Source organism: Octodon degus, unplaced genomic scaffold (assembly GCF_000260255.1).
Source record: "Octodon degus isolate 3935 unplaced genomic scaffold, OctDeg1.0 scaffold00111, whole genome shotgun sequence".
NCBI classification, from domain to species: Eukaryota; Metazoa; Chordata; class Mammalia; order Rodentia; family Octodontidae; genus Octodon; species Octodon degus.
Window position 1 is genome coordinate 2,366,271 of NW_004524687.1, and position 11,265 is coordinate 2,377,535.

The 11,265-nt window shown below is 39.8% G+C and overlaps 1 protein-coding gene and 1 pseudogene across 3 annotated transcripts in view; one reads left to right on the forward strand and one right to left on the reverse strand.

Moving 5' to 3' along the window:
- Eef1akmt1 (EEF1A lysine methyltransferase 1) overlaps positions 1-11,265 on the forward strand; it is a 44,293-nt gene that overhangs the window by 19,084 nt on the left and 13,944 nt on the right. Inside the window, exon 1 of one of the 3 annotated variants that reach the window (XM_023699192.1) lies at positions 10,218-10,280. The exons of the other annotated variants lie outside the window; for them this stretch is intronic. The gene's annotated coding sequence lies outside the window, so the exon portion shown is untranslated. Of the gene's footprint in view, positions 1-10,217; positions 10,281-11,265 lie in introns of those variants that run through there. 3 annotated transcript variants of the gene reach the window in all.
- Positions 3,693-4,945, reverse strand: LOC101563445 (annotated as a pseudogene).

An 11,265-nucleotide genomic window follows, 5' to 3' on the forward strand; every position in this document is an offset into this window, starting at 1 on the left:
TGTCAAAAGCCTTTTCTGCATCAGTGGAGAGGATCATGTGGTTTTTAGTTTTCACTCTATTGATATAGTGTATTACATTTATAGATTTTCGAATGTTGAACCATCCTCGCATCCCTGGGATGCTCAGCGATTTTCTTGTTTTCAGCCTCCCAACCATTGGGATGATGCACACCACCATGCCCAGTTTCAATGGCTGTTTTGGTATGCCCCAGGGGCGGGGCCGGCACAGCACTCCAGAGCTAGAACCTCAGCCACTGAGTTCTGCCTAAGCAGGCGCTTTACTCCACTGAGCTATCTGGCCGGCCCTGAGATACTAATTTAAATCAAGATAATGCCAAAGAATCAGAAGGTAATCTAGAAAATGCCAGTGTCACAGAGACCATTGAAGTATGGATCATCCAAAAAGTGAAGCTATAGATATTCCTAAACTCAAAGGAAAGAAAACCAAAGTTAGGAAAGAAATCTGTCCAAGTATCTGCTGAGCCGCAAATACAGAGTGATGTTCTTATCTGCTGTATAGTCTGCCATAGTGAATTCCCAGCTTTTTGACCACCTCAAGGCTCCTAAGTCCTGCAGGAGTACCTCTGCCATCATTTGTAAACAGTGTAACCAGTAGTGGAAGCAAGAAAGACATAAAAATATGAAAACTCTGCCAACTCTTACTATGTCCAGATTTTTGAAACCAAAAATTGAAATCATCTAGAGTTAATATTCAGTGATTGAAATTTATTGTGTTGTGAAAGATTACTTTTTATCTTGTAAAGACATTTTATTTAATTATGTATTTTTTTTATTTATTTATTTTTGTGGCCAGTCCAGCCTGCCCTTGGGGAGCTGGGGATCGAACCGTGGTCACTGAGCTTTGCCTAAGTTTGCCTAAGCAGGTGCTTTAGACCTCTGAACTATGTCGCCTGCCATATATATTTATATATGATTGAACTGTACTTTTGCCATCTGATTGACTTGAATGTTTCAAAACAAGTAAATATTGTAAAGTACATATCTTGATTTCTCATGTGGGCAGAAATACACAGGGAAATTAAATTATTTTAACACATTTAAAAAAAAAAGTTTAGGAATGAAGCTTGGTGCTGTGGTAGATGCCTGTAATCTCAGGACTCTGGAAGGCCAAAGCAGGAACAATTTAGCAAGACTCTATCTGAAAATAAGAAGAGCTGGGATGTGGTTCATTGTGAAAGCATTAGGTTCCATCCCTAGTAATACCAAAGCCAAAACAAAACCCAAAAACAATAGAAAGTTTAGGAATGAGAATTGGGTCAGAAAGTTGAAATATTCATGTTCAATATGTGAAGATTTTTTCCTAAGTATTATGTCAGTACAAATTGTTACCCAAATTAAAAATATACCAATATCACTATATTCTCCATATTAACTATGGCCATTTTTATTTACTTTTTAATTTTCACTATCTGTTTTCTTTTTTTTATTATTTTTACCATCTGTTTTCTCTATTTCCTTAGGCTAGCAAGAATATTGATAAGTGGTTTAGATGCTGTGGTTTGATGTCCACATAAAAAAAGCTATTGGCTCAGAAAAAGTTAAAATTTGTACATACATTCATAGTATCTCTATTTGTATTATCCAAAAACTTGACACAGTCCTGATGTACTTGAGTAAATGAATAAATATGTAGAACCAGCTTATCAACTTCTATTAATTAAACAACAAAGCTTGTTTAATATACTGAATATCAATTTGGAGAGAACACAATAATATTGGTTCAATTCATAAATATGGTAATATTCTCTTTTATTTAGGGTTTTTAAAAAAACATTTCAGCAGTGCTTTTATAGTTTTCATTAAAGAGATAATACAAAATGTGTGTGTTAAACATTTCTAAGCATTTTTTTTTTTTTGCTGATTTGTTTGGAACTTTTAAAATTTTATTTCCACTTATTTGCTGCTAAAATAAACAGTTATTTTTCTGTATTTTATATTCTGAAGCCTGGAAAAAAACACCTGATTTTAGTTGTTTTTGTTCTTATTTGAGTTTAGTGATGCTTCCTTTCTTTTGTAGTATATGTGGGGTGGTTGAAGCCCAGAACCAGGACTTTCTCACTGTGAAAAGTAAAAGCCATTTTTTATTTTTTATTCAAGACCTCACTAAATTGTTCAAACTAGACTCAGACCTGTGATCCTTTTGGGCCAGCCTCCCAGGGTGCTGGGATTATGAGTGTATGCCACCTTGCCCAGCTTCCTTAGGATTTAAAAGCAAAGCAAAGCAAAACAAAAAACCCTTTATTATAGAATAGCTTTAGATTTACAGAAAAATAGTAAATATAGCTGAGTCCCTAGGTACTCTATATCTCTCTAAATTTCTCCTATTGTTAATGGATTATAGGGCACATTTGTCACACCATCAGTCAGTATTAATGCATTATTATTAACAAAAGTCCATTGTGTTTTTTTGTTTTGTTTTGTTTTTTAATCTTTTTACCTATATCCATTCTCTGTTCTAGGATCCCATCTATGATGTCACATAACATTTAGTTAATGACTATGACAATTTTTAACTGTCCTGGTTTTTGACCACCTGACGGTTTTGACACTTATTGTTCAGATATTTTGTAAACTGTCAATTAGGAATTGTCTAATATTTTCACCTGGATTAGACTGAGGTCCTGGGTTTCTGAGGAAGAAGATCCTAGAGATAAGGCACCACTTTCATCACTATATAGGACACATATGGCCAACATAACTGTTCCTTGTGCCAACATCAGCACTTGTGTTGATGTTGACCACCTGGTTGAAAGTAGTAATTCCTTAGAATTTTCTCTGTAGTTACTCATGCCTACGAGTAGAGACATTTCTCCTTTTTCAACATTTATGTTTTATCTTCATTATCTGACTACATAATAATGCTAAATTAGTGTATTAATTTTATATCTTTTGTAGATGCCTTTTTTCAGATTGGAGAAGTATGCCTTGTTTGCTGATTTTTTTTTTTTTTTTTTGTGTGTGGCCTCAGGATGCCTTCAGTGCAGGTCTGGTTTGGCTTGAGGATCTGGGAATCTAACCACAGCATTCTGAGCCTGACTGCTTTGGTTAAGCAGGCACTTAAAGAAGGATGATTTTTTTTTTTTTTTTTTTTAACATGGGTAAGATACTAAATTCTGTCAAATGCTTTTGTAGCATCTGTGTAAATGATTTTAATGGCTTTTCTCTTTATCTTGTTAAAGGATCAAGCAAACTTTCTATGTAGAATCAGATAGTAAATATGTTCACCTTAAATCATCCTTTTTTTTTTTCCCTCCAGTTTGGGTAAACACTTCTATTTTTTATTGAATAGATCATCAACTTCTCCCTCCCTACAACTGGAGTTTCATTTTATGTCCATGCTGAGTAATGAACAATGACAAGGCCAATTAGAATAAGCTACTTGAAACACAGCTCACTTTCTTTTAACAGGCAACTATAGATACATTCTAGAATGCACAATGATTTAGTCACTAAGAAACTTAAGTGGCAACTTGAAGAATGTAGTCAAGTCCAGGGTGCAGTAAACATCAGCTGAGATGTAGTATAACTCTTTAAGGGTTACTGATGCTGCATCCCTTGGCCATTAGCTGAATCTCAGTGTGGAGGAAATTTTTAGCTAATGCCATGTGGAGATGCAGAAAATACTATTTTGTCTTAGGGGTTGTGCACAGGAACCACAAGGCAGGAAAGCACTAAATACTGCTGAGAGCATCCACTCCAGGCAGGACTTTACCTTCTAGGAGCTTTAAACTGGCACCACCTCCAGTGCTCACATGGCTGACTTTATCCTCTGTGTTCCATTTGGCACAGTAGGTAGCAGTGTTTCCTCCCCCTATGATGGCCTTCACCACCTCATCAATGTGGCCTTCACCGCCTCATCCATGAGGGCTTTGGTTCCCTTGGCGAAAGCTTCCCATTCAAATACCCCCACAGGTCCATTCCACACAATCTGCTTGGTGTGGCCAACAGCCTTGGCATACTTCTTGCTGCTCTCAGGACCACAGTCCAAGCCCATCCATCCAGCAGGTATGCCAGAGGCCACAGTGGCTTGGCCAGTCTTGGCATTCTTGTCAAACTTGTCAGCAGTGACAAAGTCAACAGGCAAAGTAATCTTCACACCATTCTTCTCAGCTTTGGCCATCAGGTCTTTAACAATCTTGGATCCCTATTCATCAAACAGAGAAGTGCCAATTTCCATATTGTTGAGCACTTTAAGGAAGGTAAAAGCCATTCCACCACCAGTAATCATCTCATTGACTTTGTCCAGCATATTATTGATCAACTGGATTTTATCTGCAACTTTAACTCTGCCCAAGATGGCCAGGAAGGGTCGCTCTGGGTTCTCCAAGGCCTCAGCAAAATAGTTCAGCTCCTTCATCAAAAATCCACTGGCCTTCTTTGGCAGATTGACTCCCACCATAGAGCTGTGGGCTTGGTGTGCAGTGCCGAAAGCATCATTGACATAGACATCCCCTAGCTTGGAAAGTGAGGCTTGGAAAGCATCTATTATGACCGGCTAAGCTTTAATCTTATTCCCAGAAGCATCTTTTCCCTTCCCTTCCTCCTCTACATGAAAGCAAAGGTTCTCCAGCAGGATGACAGACCCAACTGATGGGTCAGCACAGGCTTTCTTTACTTCTGGGCCCACACAGTCCTTCAAGAATAGAACATCCTCACCCAGCAAAGATTTGAGTTGTACAGCAACTGGCTGTAAGGAGTACTAGTAAGGCATTGGGACACCATCTGGCCGGCCCAGGTGGCTCATAAGGACAACTGATTGGGCTCCATTGTCCAAGCAGAATTTGATACTTGGGACAGCAGCCTTGATTCTTTGGTTGTTGGTTATCTGGTTATTTTTCATAGGAACATTGAAATCCACTCTCATCACTACTCGCTTCCCCTTTACTTCCAGCTTGTGCAGAGTCAGCTTGTTAGAAAGCGACATTTTGGTAATAGAGCAGAGGCAGTCCCCTCTGGGGACTCAGAGGCTGGCAGTGTGTCTGTAGAGCACCGGAGACACATGCAGAATCTTAAATCATCCTTGTATTCCTGAGGTAAACCATACTTTGTCAAGATACATTATCTTTTTTTGATAGCAGTTTGCTAACATAGTTTAAAATATCTTTGTTTCTGCATTCATATGTAGAATATTGATCTTGTTGAAGGACAGCAATTGAGTTTAAAATTTGATTGGCTTTATTTGTAATTTTAAAATCAAGTTACACCTCATTTCATTAAATAGGACTCATTGAGCACAGCAATGGAGTTTGATTTTATAGATAGAAAAAAAACTAAAGACAGAAGAATTGTTTCATTTCAGTTACTTCCCTTTTAAGGTAGGACCAATATAAAAATAACATTGATTAACATCAGGTTATTTCAGCATGCTTTTTTTTATTAACTTTATTATCATACCTGTGAAATTTATCCTGTTTAGGAAACTAGTTTTCTTTTTGAGGCAGGTTCTCACTATGCAGTTCAAGCTGTCCTTGAACTCACTTATGTAGCCTAGGTTGGCCTTATACTCATGATGATCCTCCTACCTCAACTTCCCAAGTGCTGGAATTACAGGCATACACCATGTTCAGCTATTTTCTTATAATGTTAGTTACATGCTAGCTTAAGAAAATACATCGGAATTTTTTTTTTTTTTCTGCTTTCTGGATGAGTTTATGTGAAATTAGCAACATTTCTTCTTTACCCTGTATTTTTCTATTTGGGAAGATTTTTGTAATAAAATCCATCTGTCAAAAAAAAAAATCCATCTGTCTTTGATAAAGGAGAATATACTTCTTTAAATGACATGGCTTTGTCCTTAGAGTCTATATAGATCTGATCATAGCATATGTAACTTGTGCTTTTTTGCTCCTTTCCTAGAATGCAAACAGATACTCATAAAGAGCTTATTTATAATCTAGATTAATATGTGTGACCAGACATTTGTTATCTAGTTTTTATACAGTAAGTCTTTGATAAAGGAAAGCAAGAAATAATTAACAAGCTATTTTTGCCAGAGGAGGATCCTGACGCTTCAGGGAGTCCCAGTAAATCAAGTCTGGACATTTGCCATATGCCAAATAGAAAAAGTAATGATAAAAGGCAGGAAAGTAGGGCTGGGGGTACAGCTCAGTGGTAGAGTGCTTAACTATTATGTGTGATGTTCTTGGAGCAATTTCTACTAACAGAGGTGGGAGTACAGAGGCAGGAAATTTATTCAGAATCGCTATCCTGGGAAGACAGGGGTCTTCTTAGCAGAACATTTTCTTGGCAGGGAGTGCTAACAAGAGCTCCAAGATTCCACCTGTGGGCTGGTTGATCATTACAGCAGGCTGGTCAGTCAGAGCTTTGTCTTGATAAAGTCATTGGGGCCTAGGTGAATACTTTCTTCTCATCATAAGATGTTTATCTATCAGGCCTGTGATTCCTATTGGCTGCAGAGATAATGATTTAAAGGACAGATCAAAATGAGAGTAAAGATGTCAGATTTTTTTTTTCAGATCTTAGCCATCCATTTGGGAATCTGCAGACCCAAGAGTCAGTCAGTGCTTTTTAGCAAAATCAGCCTATAAGTCTTTGTTATGCTATTTGTAATAAAGGAAAGTACAAGAAAAAAACAGAAGAAAATACATAGGGAAGAGCCGGCCAAATAGCTCAGAGAATTAAAGTGCCTACCAGGCCTGCCCTGCTGGCCCTGCCTCCCAGGCGTGCTGAGATGGCAATTGAGACTGGGCGTGGAGGTGAGCACCTGTAATCCCAGCTCTTGGGAGGCTATAAACAGGTGTATCACTATGAGTCTGATCTAGTAGTGAGACCCTGAGCACCCTGTATACCCTTCCCCAAAATACAAAAAAGAAAAAAAAGAAAAGAAAATACATAGGGTTATCAGTGGTTGGTGTGTACAAGATTTTTGTTGCTTAGGAATTATGATACTTAACTGATTGTTCCAATTTGAGTAAGAAAATACCAACTAAATTGGGTCAATATAGTGCTGGGTGTGGTTGAAAGAGTTAATGAAGATTTTTCTGGGACTTACTGGGTATGAGTGACAGCAGCCAACAGGCTCAGTACCTGAATGATATAAAAGGGAAACACAAAAGGCTTGAAGGCTTGATTGTATTTCTTCAGCCGCCCTCCAGTCTTCACTTTCACCTTGGATGTCATCTCCTGGCTTGCAGCAAAGAGTCTTCAGCCTTTAGCATAGAGCCTTCAGCTTTCCATTGCAGACCCTTTGGCCTCCTGATATGGACTCTCACAGGATACTACTTTGAGCTTCAGCCCTCCAGATAGACCCTTCATATCTCTAGGGCACAGACAGCTCTCTTGCACACCTGACTGTACAGGCAGCCCTTATAAATCAATCTTGTAAATTCTTACATATTTGCATATTTTGCATTAAATCTGTTTCTCTAGTAAGCACTGATTGATTTTGTTGCCAGGAGTGGGGTCATTGCTTTGACACTACTTAACCATGTGGTTCAGAAGCCTTTGGAAGTAGTTTGTAGAAAGTTTGGAGATGCTGCTGAAGGAGCAGTCCTAGAATACTTTAAACTTTACTTGATGGGAGATTCTGGTCTGAGTTCAGTAGAATAGAATGCTGATAGAAATGTAGCCAGTAAAGACCAGGCTCAAGAGATTTTAATTAGGAACAAGGACTACATTGGCTGTTGAATTCTAAACCATTTGTATTATACTTTGGTAGAAAATTTGTCTGCAGCTGGAAAGATAGCTTAACAGTCTAAGCACCCACCTGGCAAACATAAGGACCCAAGTTCAATCCCTGGTACCACATGCCCTGCCAGCCCTGTGCTGAACTGGCCACCAAAACCAGACATGGTGGCACATGCCTGTAATTCCAGTCTTGGGGAGGTTGAGACAGAAGGATTACTAGGAGTTGGAGCTGTGTAGCAAGACCCTATACACCAAATAAATAAATAAATGATAAAAAAAGAAAATTTATCTGAATTTTGCTGAGACTTTGCCTGAAGCTGAGATTAAGGTGGGTAGACTAATTAATATTGCAGAAGAAATTTCAAGGCAGTCTAATGTTGAGATGGTAGCATGGTTGGGAGCTTTTAGCCAGATTTATACTGAGAGTCAAGAGCAAAGAGCCCAGCAGAGTGATTCAAAACATTTTGATTTTGTCCAGAAAAGAAGCTTCAGTAAAGCTAGGGCTGCAAAGATTGAGCAGAGGTGAATGTGGTTGTGGGAAAGAAAGAGTACAATAGAAAAAGATGGCTTTAGGACGTCACAAGAGCCAGCCAGACTCCATCCTTTGAAGCCCCAAAGCATCGTGTTTCACAGTGGCAGCAGCCTAAAGAACTTGTTCCTCAGGTTGGGTTCACTGTGCTCCACAATCCAGGAACTCGATTCCCACACCCAAGAGAGAAAGAAGCCTTGCTTCCAGCTGGTAGCAAATTTTGCCATCATCTACGTGGTGCTGGTTTTAGGGACATCAGATATTCATACAATCTTAGCTAGTTTTTTTTTTTTTTTTTTTCAGAACTGGGGATTGAACTCAGGCCCTTGCACTTGTCAGGGAAGCATTTATTCCACTGAGCCATCTCCCCAGCCCCCTTGGTGCATGCGGAATACAAGAGTTATGATGTTAGGAAGACTTCCATCCAGATTTCAAAAGAAGGCCTGGAAGCCCAGGTAGTAAACCCCTGAGAGGACAGCTTAAGCTGCTTTAAGAATAAAGCTGAAAGTACAGTAGAGAATCCCAGAAGGTTGGAAAAGCCAGAAACATGGGTTATCTGAGGAAGACTATAAGGAGGGAGCAGAACTGGACCAAGACAGCAGCTGTGGGAGCTACAGTTACCAGCAGTACCATAAAGCCAAAGCTGCCCAAGCTCTTTGGAGTTCACATTGTGCCACAACCTAACCTGGACACTGGACACTGGACACTGGACACAGAACTGTAGGACTTGATTTGGGGCTGGGTTTTAGATTTGCTTTGGTTCCATTTCTTTCTATCTCCCTTATAATTTTTGGAGTGGAAATGCCTATCTTGCACTATAGAATGTTGGAAATGTTTATCTTTTCATTTGTACAGAGGCTTACAGCTAATCGTTTGCCTTAAATGTCAGAAGAGACTTTAGACTTGGACTTTTCAGTAATGCTAAAACTGTTAGGACCTTAGCAACTCTTGGATATAGACTGATGCCTTTTGCATAAAGGAATGTGTATGAGCCTTTTAGGGGCCAGGGGCAGAATGTTACAGCTTCTATGTAGATGTTCCCCCAAAATGTCTTTCCGTCCTGTGGTCATAGATGGGGCTTTTTGGAGCTGGCTGGATCTAGGGTGTGTGATGCTGGGATTAAGGGAATGATGCTAGGATTAAGGGCGCATGGGTACTACATTGGTTTAATGACTGGTTTAGCAGATTTCTGGGTGTGGATAATGGGAAAGGCCCATCCTGGTTGGAGGTGGTACTACCCAAATGGTGGGTAGCTTAGGAGGGAAGGAAGAAGCAGGCTGCTGCCTCTGCTGCTGTTGTTTGCTTGCTTTGCTGCCTTCTGCCTGCCCTACCGTGGCATAGAGTATTTCTCCCCTGCAAAGCATCTCTGATGTGCCAGGTGACCCTGGAGCCAGCCAGCTATGGACTAGAGCTTCTAAAAACTGAGCGACAATAAGCCTTTCCTCCTTTATCTTTGGATGTTGGGTATTTAGTCTTAGCAATGAGAAAAGTGACCAAGATAGGGATTTTATGTGGAATGAACAGCATTTTAATTTTGAAAAGGAGAACAAAAGCAAAATCTAGCAGGCCTTTTTCTCCTTAAAAGACTGTTAGCACCTTTTTTGTTTTTCTTTTTTAAAAAAAAAATGTATTTAGTACAGGGTCCACAGGGTCTCACTACACAGATCAGACTTGTAATAATCCTCCTGTTTTCAGCCTCCCAAGCACTGGGATTACAGGCTTGCACCACCCAGTCTCAATCATTGCTTCAGTGCACCTGGAGGGTGGCACACGCGGGGGGGTCGAGCCGGGTTCCTGTGTCTGCCTAAGCAGGCGCTTTAATCCACTGTGCTGTCTGGCCAGCCCTATGTTCAGCACCTTTTGAACATTATTCTTAAATTTAAAGAATGTCCTAAGTTTGGAGTGCTGCTTTCCCATCTTCCTTACTTGGAGGCCCAGGAGCTTGTTCCAGACCCTGTCCTTTTGGCACTCCACAGGTCTGCAGTGGGAAGAGAGCAGCGCGGAGTAACCCTGCTGCTGCTCAGCACACCACTTGTATGAATCCGCCACATAATACAGTGAAGTCTCTGCCTCAGGAACATTTGTGAGTCAGGTTTATTTATATAAGTCTGACAGTCTTAGACACCTTTGACACAAAGATACAATGTGAAGCATTACAAACACACATATACACACAAATATTATAAATTATTTTTACTTTTATAGTTACCTTAAACACGTAAGCTACTTCCATGATTTGTTTGCAACCCAAATGTTTGTGAGGGACTTACTGTGTATTAAAAAGCAGCTGGGATTCTGTTGTAGTTCTTAGATGACATCTGGTTTAGAAATGTGTTTGATATCTAAGGAATTTGCCCTCACCCAAAGAGTTTTGACTTTTATCTTGATGCTTGACTGGTATCCTTTACACATTTGGTATTTCCAAAATGATAGGAATCTGTTATTTCAGCCCAATCTTGGGGGGTGGGGGAAGGTAGAGCTAATGACTGACTTTAGCGAGGTATGAAATTCATGCCTACATACTGAGAGATCTCTAAGAGCTGTGCCCTGGAGCTCAGGTAACCCCCTAGGTTGGCAGCGCCCCATGCATGTTTTCACTCATAGATCTTTCCCCAAGGATGATAAAAACTTTAAATTGGGGATCCCATAGCCGCCTCCCTATGTCTCCTTCCCTATGGCTACATCTAATTTGTATCTTTTCCTTGTAATACATATAATAGTGTTACTACGAAGCTGGCCCTGCTGCAGCAAGGAACCAGACCCTTACTTTTGTGGTCTTCCGTTCTTTGTGTCCTTGCTAAAATAATTCAATCAAGATTCATAGGCTGTGCAGAAGTATAAGTAGAATTCATTGGAAAGTAGAGAAAGATACAGATCATTATACCATAAAGTGAAGAGACAGGCAGTGTTAGGAGGGTATCTGTATCAAATGTGAGTTTGGATACATTTTTATGCACCTAAAACTTACTTTTGGGGGACTAGGGAGATAGCTCAGCAGCATACATGCTTGCCTGGCAAGCGCAAGGTCCTGAATTTGATCCCCAGTACCACATAAATACATAATAAAA